Source organism: Hemiscyllium ocellatum, chromosome 5, assembly GCF_020745735.1.
Source record: "Hemiscyllium ocellatum isolate sHemOce1 chromosome 5, sHemOce1.pat.X.cur, whole genome shotgun sequence".
Classification (NCBI taxonomy): Eukaryota; Metazoa; Chordata; class Chondrichthyes; order Orectolobiformes; family Hemiscylliidae; genus Hemiscyllium; species Hemiscyllium ocellatum.
In genome coordinates this window covers 128993359-129005839 of record NC_083405.1, presented here as the reverse complement: position 1 = coordinate 129005839, position 12481 = coordinate 128993359, and the positions used below count along the sequence as shown (strand labels likewise).

The 12481-nt window shown below is 44.2% G+C and overlaps 1 protein-coding gene across 2 annotated transcripts in view; it reads left to right on the top strand.

Moving 5' to 3' along the window:
- Window positions 1–5776: 5776 nt before the first annotated feature.
- Window positions 5777–12481, top strand: part of nktr (natural killer cell triggering receptor) — a 206075-nt gene continuing 199370 nt past the window's right edge. The window contains exon 1 of one of the 2 annotated variants that reach the window (XM_060825195.1): window positions 5777–5800. The gene's annotated coding sequence lies outside the window, so the exon portion shown is untranslated. The remainder of the gene's footprint in view (window positions 5801–12481) is intronic. The other variant, XM_060825193.1, reaches the window with a different exon arrangement.

Sequence of the window (12481 nt, the reverse complement as noted above, 5' to 3'; positions counted from 1 at the left end):
CTCCATCTCTATTTCAAGCGAATTATTCAACACAGACATTTACTTCAAACCCACTGACTCCCAACGTCAGCTGGACTACATTTCCCCCCATCCCACCTCCTGTAAAAATGCTACCACTACTTCCCAATTCCTCCGCCTTTACCGCATCTGCCCCCAGGAGGACCAATTCCACTCCAGAACATCTCAAGTGGCCTCCTATTTCAAGGACCACAATTTCCCCTCCCACGTGGTCAACAATGCCCTTGAGTGCATCTCCTTCACTTCCTGCACCCCACCCCTCCAACCACAACAAGGATAGAAGCCCACTGTTCCTCACCTTCCACCCCAACAATCTCTGGATACAACGCATCATCCTCCACCATTTCCACCAACTACAGTCAGACCCTACCACCAGAGATATATTTCCCTCCCCACATCCTATCAACAATCCACAGAGCGTATTCCCTCCATAACTCCCTCATTAGGTTTTTAGACCCCACAAACCCAGCCTCAACTCCTGGCACCTTTCCTTGCCATCACAACAGGTGTAAACCTGCACCCAGAACCCCAAACCCCCACCACTTTCCAAGGCTCCAAAGGATTCTTCCACATCCGACAGAGATTTTCCTGCACCTCAAACACCTCATCTATTGTGTCCGTTGCTCTCAATGTGGTCTCCTCTACATTGGGGAGACAGGACGCCAACTTACGGAACGTTTCATAGAACATCTTTGGGACACATGGACTAAATAACCCCACTGCCCTGTGGCCGACACTTCAACTCTCCCTCCCACTCCCTTAAGGACATGCAAGTCCTGGGCCTCCTCCACTGCCACATCCTAGACACACAACAACTACGCCTCATCTTTTGCCTTGGGACCCTCCAACTACATGGAATCAATGTCAATTTCACCAGTCTCCTCATCTCCCCTCCCCCAATCTTATCCCAGATCCAACGTGGCATCGCCCTCTTGATCTGTCCTATCTGTCCATCTTCCTTCCCACCTATCCACCCTCCGCTCCAATCTATCAGCATCACACCCCACCTCCGTCTACCTAATGCATTCCTAGCTACTGTCCCCCCACTCCCATTTATCTCTCAGCTCCCTTCAGCTCCCCCCCCGCATTCCTGATGAAGAGCTTATGCTTGAAATGTCAACTCTCCTGCTTCTTGGATGCTGCCTGACAAGCTGTGGTTTTCCAGCGCCACATTTTTTGACCCTGTCTAACCAAGCCCAGTCTCCTCAGTCTTTTGTAAATTGAGGAGACTGACCATCCTTCACTGACTAGCTATGGTGAGGTTGTCTTGCGAGGAGGGTTTGAATAGATTGGACCCATACACATTGGAATTTACAAGAATGAGAGGTGACTTTATTGAAACATACAAGACTTCGAGGACTTGACAGGGTAGGTATGGAAAAGTTATTTCCCCTTGCTGGAAAGTCTAGGACCATAGGGCATAGTTTCAGAATGAAGGGTCACACATTTAGGCAGAGATGAGGAGGAAATTGTTTTCTCAGAGAAATTGTATTCTTATGGTTGTTCTCCTGCCCTGCAGAATGGGATATGCCAGGCTGCAATGCACAGCACATAAGTTGTAAGTCACGTAGGGAGGACCAGCCTGACAGTTGTTCTTCTACAGTATTGTTGTTGTGGCATCCCTAAAATGTAATGTTTGCTGTGGCTGGTGTATGCAGGCTGTACAGTGATGTTAGCCGCAGGTCATTTGGTGCTTGTAGACATATATGATGTTTGTTGACCTACTTCGATGGAGATATTCCATCTGATCTCTGGTCTCTTACATCTTTACTAAGGTATCCCTTGATGTAGGCAGCCAAGCTGTGAATCTTGTTATCTCTGCTTACAATCGGTCAGTAGAACATAGAAAAGTACAACACAGAACAGACCCTTCGGCCCATGATGTTTTGCCTAGGATTATTCCTAATCTAAACTAAAATAACCTAACCTATGCAAGCCTCAATTCACTGCTATCCATGTGCATGTTCAGTAGTCGCATAAATGTCCCTAATGACTCTGCTTCCACCACCACAGCCGGCAACGCATTCCATGCATTCACAACTCTCTGCATAAAGAACCTATCTCTGACATCTCCTCTATACCTTCCTCCTAATATCTTCAAACTATGACCCCTTGTGCCAGTCAATCCTGTTCTCGGGAAATGTCTCTAGCTATTGACTCTATCCATGCCTCTCATTACCTCGATCGGGTTACTTGTCTTCCTCCTTCTCTCCAGAGAGAAAAGTCCAAGCTTAGTTAACCTCTCTTCATAAAGCAAGCCCTCCAGTCCAGGCAGCATCCTGGCAAACCTCCTTTGCACCCTCTCCAAAGCCTCTGTATCTTTCCTATAGTAGGGCGGCCAGAACTGGACACAATATTCCAAGTGTGGTCTCACCAGGGACTTGTAGAGCTGCTGCAAAACCTCACGGCTCTTAAACTCAATCCCCTTGTTAATGAAAGCCAAAACACCATATGCTTTCTTAACAACCCTATCCACTTGGGTGGCAACTTTGAGGGATCTATGCACTCAAACACCAAGATCCCACTGTTCCTCCACATTGCCAAGAATCCTGTATTTAATCCTATATTCAGCATTCAAGTTAGACCTTCCAAAATGTATCATTTCACATTTATCCAGGTTGAACTCCATCTGTCATTTCTCAGCCCAGCTCTGTATCCTGTCTTTGTCTCGCTGCAGCCTGCAATAGCCCTCGATACTATCAATAGCACCTCCAACCTTTGTGTCATTGGAAAATTTACTAACCCAATCCCAACCTCCTCATCCAAGTCATTTATAAAAACTACAAAGAGCAGAGGCCCAAGAACAGAGCCTTGCGGGACACTACTCAACACTGACCTCCAAGTAGAATACTTTCCATCTACAACTACTCTCTGCCTTCTGTTAGCCAATCAATTCCGAATCCAGACAGTCAAATCTCCCTGTACCTCCTGATTTTATGAATGTGGGGTTCCTACCGGGGGAACCTTGACAAATGCCTTGCTATACACCACTAGGTAAACACAATGACTGCAGATGCTGGAAGCCAGATTCTGGATTAGTGGTGCCCGAAACGTCGATTTTACTGCTCCTCAGATTCTGCCTGAACTGCTGTGCTCTTCCAGCATCATTAATCCAGAATCTGGTTTCCAGCATTTGCATTCATTGTTTTTACCTTGCTATACACCACATCCACTGCTCAACCTTCGTCGACCTGTGTCAATACCTCCTCAAAGAACTTGATAAGATATTTGAGGCATGACCTGCCCCTCACAAAGCCATGCTGACTGCCATTAATCACGCTACGCTTTTCCCAATAGTCATAAATCGTATCCCTCAGAATTCTTTCCAAAATCTTGCTGACCACAGATATAAGACTGACTGGTCTATAATTGCCAGGGATTTCCCTATTGCCCTTCTTGAAAAGAGGAACAACATTCGCCTCCTTCCAATCCTCCGGTACGACTCCCAGCGAGAGTGAGGAAGCAAAGATCTTCGCTAGTGGCTTAGCAACCTCCTTCCTCGCTTCCTGGAGCAACCTAGGATAAATATGATTCAGCCCTGGATCTTAATGTTTGCCAAAATTTCCAGTGCATCAAATTCATCAATCTTGATCTGCTCAACCCTGTGTTCCAGCTCCTCAAAGTTCTCATTTACAACAAGTTCCCTTTCCTTAGTGAAAATCAAAGCAAAAAACTCATTTAGAGCTTCCCCTATCTGCTCAGACTCCACGCACAAGTTCCTTACACTATCCCTGAACGGCCCTACCTTCTCCCTGATCATTCTCTTATTCCTCATGTATGAGTAAAATGCCTTTGGGTTCCCCCAATCCTTCTTGCCAAGCTTTTCTCGTGCCCCCTCCTGGCTCTCCCCATTCCATTTCTGAGCTCTTTTCTAGTAAGCCTAAAGCTGTGCTGGACCCTTGCTTCCTCCACCTTACATAAGCTGCCCTCTTCCTTTTGACGAGAACCTCCTCTGTTCTCGTCATCCAAGGTTCCTTAATCTTATCCCTTCTTGCCTGTCTTAGAGGAACAAATCTGTGCATCATTCGCAACAACTGCTCCTTGAACAGTCTCCACCTGTCTATTGTGCCCTTGCTGTGGAACAATTGGTCCCAATCTGTACTTGGTGAAAGTGAGGACTACAGATGCTAGAAATCAGAGTCAAAATTAGAGTGGTGCTGGAAAAGCACAGGTCAGGCAGCATTTGAGGAAGAGCAAAATTGACGTTTCGAGCAGGAGTCCTTCATCAGGAATTTTCCTGATGCTGCCTGACCTGCTGTGCTTTTCCAGCACCACTCTAATCTTGACCCCAAACTGTACTTCCCAACTCCTGTCCATAGCTTCATAATTTCCTTTTCCCCAATTAAAATCTTCCCATGGTAACTGCTCCTTTCCCTCTCCATGTTTATGGTAAATGTGAGGCAGTTATGGTCACTGTCACCAAAGTGTTCTCCCACCATGGAATTTGACACTAGTCCTGGTCATTGCTGAGCACCAAATCCAAAGTGGCCTCTCCCCTCGTCAGCCTGTCTACACAGTATCCAGGAATGTGAAGTCAAAGTCTGGCATAGTCCATCAACTGGGGTCTTTATGGGTGACAGTGTCCACATTGTTGTCAGAGAATATGTTTGTGAGTAATTCACATTATGACTAGGATATGCCTCAACACTGAACTGCTGTACTGTTTTCACTGGTCTTATGGAACCATGAATTAGGAGCAGGAGTAGATCACTTGGCCCTTTAAGTCTGCTCTGCCATTCAATAAGGTCATGGTTGATCTGATTTTAACCTCAACTTTCCATATCTCCAATAATCTTTCATCCCCTTACCAATCAAGAATCTCCTTACGTCTACTTAGAAATTATTTAAATATACTGCATCCACTGCATTTTTGAGGAAGGGAATTCCAAAGATTCACAACTCTCTGATAGGAAAAAAATGTGACCCTACCTCTGAGTTAGGTGACCCGGGTTCAAGTTCCATCTACTCCAGAGGTATTGTATCACATCACTGATCAGGATGATTTGAAAACATCTTTAATAAATAGCTTTAACTGGCAGATCATATGGAGGCTCCCTCCCTTTTGGGTAAGTGTATATCAATAGAATAAATAAGTTTCTTCATTTCCTTCACCTTTCTCCACATCAATGGGCATCAGCTGTGGCCAGATCATCATTATTCTGTACCTTACTCCAGAGACCTAAGCAAAAGTCCTGACTGTCACTCCAATGCACTACTGAAGATGTGCCACGTCATTGCAAGTTCCTTCATGTTTAGAAATGCTTTGACATCCCATTGGAGTAGATGGGTCTTGCTCGCTCAGAGGCAGGGACACTACCACTGCTCCACACAATCCCTCCCTTCAGTTCTGGAAAAATCTGGAATTAAGAAGACCATAAAACTATTTCCGATTGTCAGAAAAACCCATCTCCTCACTAATGTACTTCAGGGAAGGAAATCTGCCATCCTTACCTGACCTGGCCTACCCATGACTCCAGATCCACAGCAATGCGATTGACTATTAACTTCCCTATGAAATTAGTCAGGAACACAAAAAATAAACGCTGGCCAGCCAGCGACACCCACGTCCCACGAGTGAATTAGAGACATGTTGCTGAGTGCTTCTGTTTGTCTTCTCCAACCCTGGATGAAAACCCGATACTGTCCGCCGACATTTAATGTGTATGCTGGGGGAGGGGCTGAAGGTGCCAGATGTGCCCTTTAAGGCGGGCGGACTGGTCCTCCACTATCCCAGGATGCTCGGCGCGGCGCTTGGTAACAGCGCCATTTGCAGGGCTCCGAGGTGAGCGGCGTCTTCAACTTTTCTTTCATCTCCTTCGCCTTTTGTTCTCTCTCCGTCCTTGCGCTGCCGCAAGCCCGACATTTGACGGAAGGGAGGGAGGGAGTGAAGAGAAGGGGCCGGGAGCTGAGAGTGCCATACCCGGGGGCTATCCCGGGGGTCGGAGAAATAGCCCCCCCCACCCCTGGGTAATCTGAGCCTTAACCCCCATCCCCTGGGGAGACTGATCCTCACCCTCTAGGATATATAATCTCACAAGACCAACCCCGCCCCCCCCCCCCCCCCCCGGGTGTCTGACCTGTTTCCCCCAGCCTCACCGCCTTGGGTAGTCTGATCTCTCTCCCTCTTCCCCCCACCCCCTCCCCCACGGAGCCTAATCACTTTTCCCTCCCCCACAACCCCTTGAGGAACCAGATCTCCCCCATCCCCACCACCACTCCCTAGGGAACCTAAACTCTCCCCCCCCCCCCCCATCTCCCCCCATCTCCCCCCTACCCCCAGCGAGCCTGATCTCTCCCTCCCCCAGACCCCCACCCACTGGGGAGCCTGATCTCTCCCTCACCCCCACACCTCTTGGGGAATGTCATGATCTCAATTCTCCCCACCCCAATCCCTGGGATGTATTATCCACTCCCCCCCCCCGGGAATCTGACTCTCCCACACTGCCTGGAGAGTCTGATCTCTCGGCCCTCTGGGGAGTCTGACCTCCCCTCTCCAACTCCCTGAGAAATCTGCTCCCCCATCCTGGAGTCTGATTTCACCCACCACCTGGTGCAGTCTGATGCTCCTAAAACACCTGGTGTGGCCTGATGCTCTAGCCATCCCCAGTGAGCCTGATTATATCTTGCTGTCAAGAAATCTGATTGTGCTCCACCTTCAAGCCATTTTGGGGAGACCATTCACCCAACTCACCAGGCACCATCCTGAGGTGTCTGATATCTCCCATCCCTCCCTCCCAGTGAGCTGTTAACCCCCATGATGCAGACTGTTTTATTGCCACTTTCATTGGTGTCTGATTGCTGCCCCATCCATCCTCTGAAAGTCTCACCCCTGTCCTCGCCAGCCCCATCATTCCCACTCTCCCAGTTCCCACTTCGGACTCTGAACCCATCTTTTTCAAACTCCTTTTAAAAGAACTGCTTTTCCCTTGAGGGTTTTTAAGGATTATTATATAGAGGGGTAGACAAAGATGTATCTTATTCCCAGGATGGTTGTAATGCATGTTGCCATTAGATACGTAAGTTTTCAAAGAGGAATATTTTTATTTTTCTTTGGGTGATGTGTGATACCATTTGGCTTAAAATATATTTGTCAAAAGGTAGCATGAATCTTCGCGACTCGCCCTCTTGCAAATCTTAGTCAATCTTTCTACGGTATCTTTTTGATCGTTCACAATAATGTTCTTTATTATTTATGTTATGTTTTGCTCTTTTTATAATCTTGAATGAATTGTGTGAACTGATTTATTTAAGATAGCTTTTTTCCTGAGGAAGGTTAAACAATGATATAAGTATGTTGTCTATGGGATTGTGTACAAACGAACTCTTGATGCTAACTGCAAAGGAAGCTTTATCCATACTCTTGTTTGTCTAATTAGCAATGAGAGATTTTCGAGCCACATTATAACACAGCACAGATGTTATCAATTTAGCTTTGAATGTTGGTGTCTGGAGGCTTTGTCTGTAGTAGGTAACTTTCACAACAATCTTTCACATGATTCCTGCTGAGGGGGAAATGCTGCTTTTAAAAAAAAATTTCTGAGGGTGTGTCGGCATGCTCAGTCGTTTTCCATATGCTGTTGTGTTGAAGCCTGAATTTAGATTCCCGACTCCTCTTGATCAAAGTGATGCAAGTAAATAAAAGGATCTTTCCAATCACACTGTTCCATCGAATCCCTGTAGTATGGAAAGAGGCTATTCAGCCCATTATGTCAGCATCAACCATCCAAAGAGCAACCCACCCAGACCCACCTTCCTCCCTTTATTTATTGCATTTCCCATGGCTAATCTATCCTGCCTGCACACCACGTGGCAACTTTGTATGGCCAGTTCACATAACCTGCACATATTTGGACTGTAGGAGGAAACTGCAGCACCAGACCGTCATAGGGAGACGATGCAAACTTCAAATACACTGTCACTCAAAGCTGGAAATTAACCAAGTCACTGGCACTGTGAAGCACAATGTTAACCTCTGCGACATCATACCAATGTTAACTCACACATATGTGAGTCATGAAAAAGAGTAGTTTTACTGAGTTTATTTTTGTGGTAAGATGAAAATTCAATCTCATTGCTATATGGAAGGGACTATTAGGCTCACTGGAAATGTAATTTACTTGAAGTTTTGGCATGTATGAAATGTCCTGGAAAAAGTGCCTTTTGTTTATTTGATTGAATTTTTGACATTTTTGTCTCCAACTGAAACTGTGGCATTAAATATATTCTGTGATTTCAAAGCAGAGCCTTTACTAGCTGCCAAAGGACTTCAATGTGTAAGCTCTGAAAATATAGAAAGGTTCTACAAAAAGTAAAGGATCCTATTGCATTAATAAGTGTTCTTTTTAATCTCCTTTCTAATGTTCCTTGACAAATATCACTGAAAATAGTTTCTCTGGTTTTCCATCATCTTACTACTTTAGTTTAGGAATAAAAAGTATTGCGAAGTGAGGAAGATTTTCTTTGCTCAAAAGATTGTGAATTTTGAAATTGTTTAGTCCAGAGAACTGTGGATTTTCCATAATTTGTATGTTTAAGTCCTGATTTTTATTTTCATATGAAGATCTGTGCAAATGGAGTTAAGGTATATTCAATTTATTTAGAGCTTTGGCTGAAACAGCATTTATTGTCCATCCTAAATGTGCTTTAGAATGTGATGGTAACCTGCCTTGAACTGCTTAAGTTGGTTTGGTGAAGCGGGTGGGGGGGATATTTCAGGAAATTGGCCCAGTGACATTAAAAGAATGGCAATGCATTACCATATTGGGAGTGAGTGGCTTGGGGAGGATTATGCTGGTAGTGGTGTACCTGTGTCTTGTCTTCAGGATTACAGTGGTACTGGTGTACCCGTGTCTTGTCTTCAGAATTGTAGTAGTCATGGGTTTGAAAGTTGCTGTCAAAGAAACCTTGGTGAGTTTCTTCATGTCATCTGGTAAATCATGTACACTGCTGTTGCTGTGCATCATTGATGGAGGGGGTAAATGTTTGCTCGTGGATATGGTGCTAGTCAAGTGGGCTGCTTTGTCCTGGATGGTGTCAAGCTTTCAATTGTTGTTGCAACTGCACCCATCCAGAGAAAGTGGAAATGGTTAGTCCAGTTCAGCCCCGTGATGCTGATACATGTAATCAGCCATATTGAATAGTAGAGCAGGCTTGAATGGCTGAATAACCTAGTCCTGGTCTTATTCATTATAGTTTGTGTGTGGATAAATGCCATTCTAGCCGACAGAATCAGTAATCAAAAGTAATTTAAAGTATGTGAAATGTCGTGGAGGTTTTTTTGATAATAAAAGCATAACTTAGAAATAAAAGTTCAAATGTGGAGAACAAAGGGTTGGTTCTAACTTGGATGTTTTTCTTCTGTGAGCATTCTTTTTGGGCTTGTCACAAAGCTGATTTCTTAAAGTTGCTGTGCCTTGCCTTGTCAGTGTGGTAGAATCTTGTTCAATTTGAATTTACATTCACTGGCATTACCATCATTGAATTCGTCCACAATCCCGGGAGTTAACATTTACCAGAAGCTCAACTGGATTACCCACAAAAATACTGTAGCTGCAAGACCAGATCAGAAACTAGAAGTCATGCAACAAATGACTAGCCTTCTGTCTTCCTCCAAAGGCTGTCCACCATCTACAAGGCACAAGACCAGGAGTGTGATGGAGTGCTCAGCATTTCCCTGGGTGAGTGCAGCTCGAATAACATTCAAGAAGCTTGACACTATCTTGGACATACCAGCCTGCTTAATTGGCACGACATCCACTCCTACTACCATCAATGCTCTGAAGCTGCAGTGTGTATCATCTACAAAATGAACTGAAAACTTCCAAGGCTCTGTAGCATCATCCAAACCCACAAACGTTACCATGTAGAAGGACAAGAGCACCAGATACGTGGGAACGCTTCCATCTGCAAGTTCCTGTTCAAGCCTCTGAGAAATATATTGCCACTCCTTTCGGTTTTTTGGATAAAAATGGTTGAACTCACTCCTTAACAGCATTGACTATTCCTACACGAAGTGGACTACAATAGTTCAAGAAGACAGTTCACCACCATGACCTTGAGCACTTAGGGTCTGGTGATCAATGCTGTTCCAGCCTGTGACATGCATGTTCCAAGAATGAATTTTTAAGGAAAAAATGTTATTGGCTGGTCCTAAGACAATGCAAAGGTCAGTACCCTTTTTTTGTAAGTGGCAATTGTTATTTCCCTTCCTGGTTAATATACTTAGTACTTTATCTCATGATTCACTACCCACAAATTTGTGTACTCATGAGCTTGGCCCCAGTCTCTTTTTTTCTTTTGTTTACCCCATTGACTCATCTGGTCAGACTACGTGGTCTTGTGTGGTACATAGTGACATCGGAGTGATTTTTTTAAAAACTTTTTTTTGTTATCCCTGGGAAGTCTATGTCACTGTGTCTTGAAAATAAAGTACCAGTCAGCAACTAGAAATTGCTGTACAATACTAACTCGCAAGGTGAATGTCTTTGCTGGGAAAAGTCAAGCGCCAGCTTTGTGTTGATGATATGGCGGTACTTTCAATGTGGAACCTAGGCTGACACTGTTGTGGGTTAGGTAGTTTTTATTATCCACATTTAAAATCATGTAGCTGAATGCTCACATCTGCAACTTTTGATATGTTGTAGAGTTTTTTTTGTCATGTTTTTGCAATAGCCTAAATTTTCAATTTACTGCCTGTGCACTTCTGTACATGAATGTCATCTAATTGGTTGCTAAGCTGTAGGAGAAACACATAGCATGATTTTTATAGTGTGATGAGTATCAGCATGATACCATGGCAGCCTCCTCAACCCTGATCCCAGTGCACACTGACTTAATGAGCTCCCTGCCCAAGCAACATCTTGATTTTAAAATTGAGTAGGCAAAGAAGTGGCAGATGGAATAATATGTGGGAAAGTGTGAGGTTGGTAGGAAGGAAAGAGACATACAGTTTTCTAAATAGAGAAAGGCTTCGGAAATCTTCAGAGGGACTTCAGAGTCCTGGTTCACAATTCTCTTAAGGTTAACAACAGGCTCTGTTAGCAGTTAAGAAGGCAAATGTAATGTTACCATTCATGTCAAGAAGGTTGGAAGACAAAGGCAGAGATGGACTGTTGAGATTGTGTATAACGCTGTGGCCAGACAATATTTGGAATATTGTAAATACTTTCGGGCTCCAGTTATAAGGAAGGATGTGCTGACGTTGGATGAGATCCAGAGGAGGTTTACAAGAATGATACTGGGGGTGAAGAGCTTGTCATATGAGGAGCAGTTGAAAACTGAGTCTGTATTTTCATCGTGTAATGAGTATCAGCATGATAAAAATCACACAACAGCAGGTTATAGTCCAACAGGTTTATTTGGAAGCACTGGCTTTCAAAGCACTACAGACAACTACCAGCCGATCTGACCAAATTCTTGTGATTCTTTTTTTTTTAACTTAGTCCACTCCAGTCCAACACAAGCACCTCCAAGTCATGTATTTGATGGAGTTTCGAAGGATTGGGGTTGGGGGAATCTGATTGAAACTTTCAGACTGCTAAGAGGCCTGGATAGAATGGACATAAGGAAGATGTTTCCACTAGTAATGGAGACTAGGACCTGAGGACACAGGCTCAGAGTGAACTGACAACCCTTTAGAACTGAAGTGAGGAGGAATTTCTTCAGCCAGAGTGTGGTGAATCTGTAGAAATCATTGCCATTGAGGACAAGTCAGTTCGTGTGTTTTAACTCAGATAGATATATGTTCTTGATTAATAGGGGATCAAGGGTTATTGGGAGAAGGCAGGACAATGGGTTTGATAAACACCAGCCATGATTGAGTCTGCTGTGCCATTCAGTAAGCTAAATAGCCTAAATCTGCTCCTGTATCTCTTAGCCTTATGTCATCTTCATTTTCAAATTCTTTCATGGCCTCACCCCTCTCTCTCTCTTTTTGTAATCTCCTCCAGCCCCACAGCCCTTTCAGATCTTTGTTCTCATTCTGGCCAGTTTCTGTCTCCTCCTTTGGATGTACTTTCACTAGATCTTTGGAATTCCATCCATACATCTGTCAACCTCTCTCACTTCATTTCTGATTTTGTTGAAAAACTACCTCGTTACTGATCTAATTGCTTTCAAATGTGGCTTAATTTTCTCTATAACATTCCCCTGAAGCACTTTAGAATGTTTCATTACATTTAAATGTAATATGTTAATGCAGCTTGCTGGTCCAAGCCCAAGCTGAGCTAACCCTTCAATTCACAAAGAATCTGGAATTATTTGATGCACCAACTTCCAAGATGAAAGTGAAATTGACAGCCTAGCTTTCTGTTTGGTTAGATACAGATGAATTTGTTATTCTATTCAAATAAGAACATGCAGTTTTCATGGTATCTGGTCATGTTTATCATGACCAGAACTGCCTGAAATGGTAATTTATCTCTTTAATGTTCATGGCATTCGAGTGGGCAAGCAGCTATTGTGG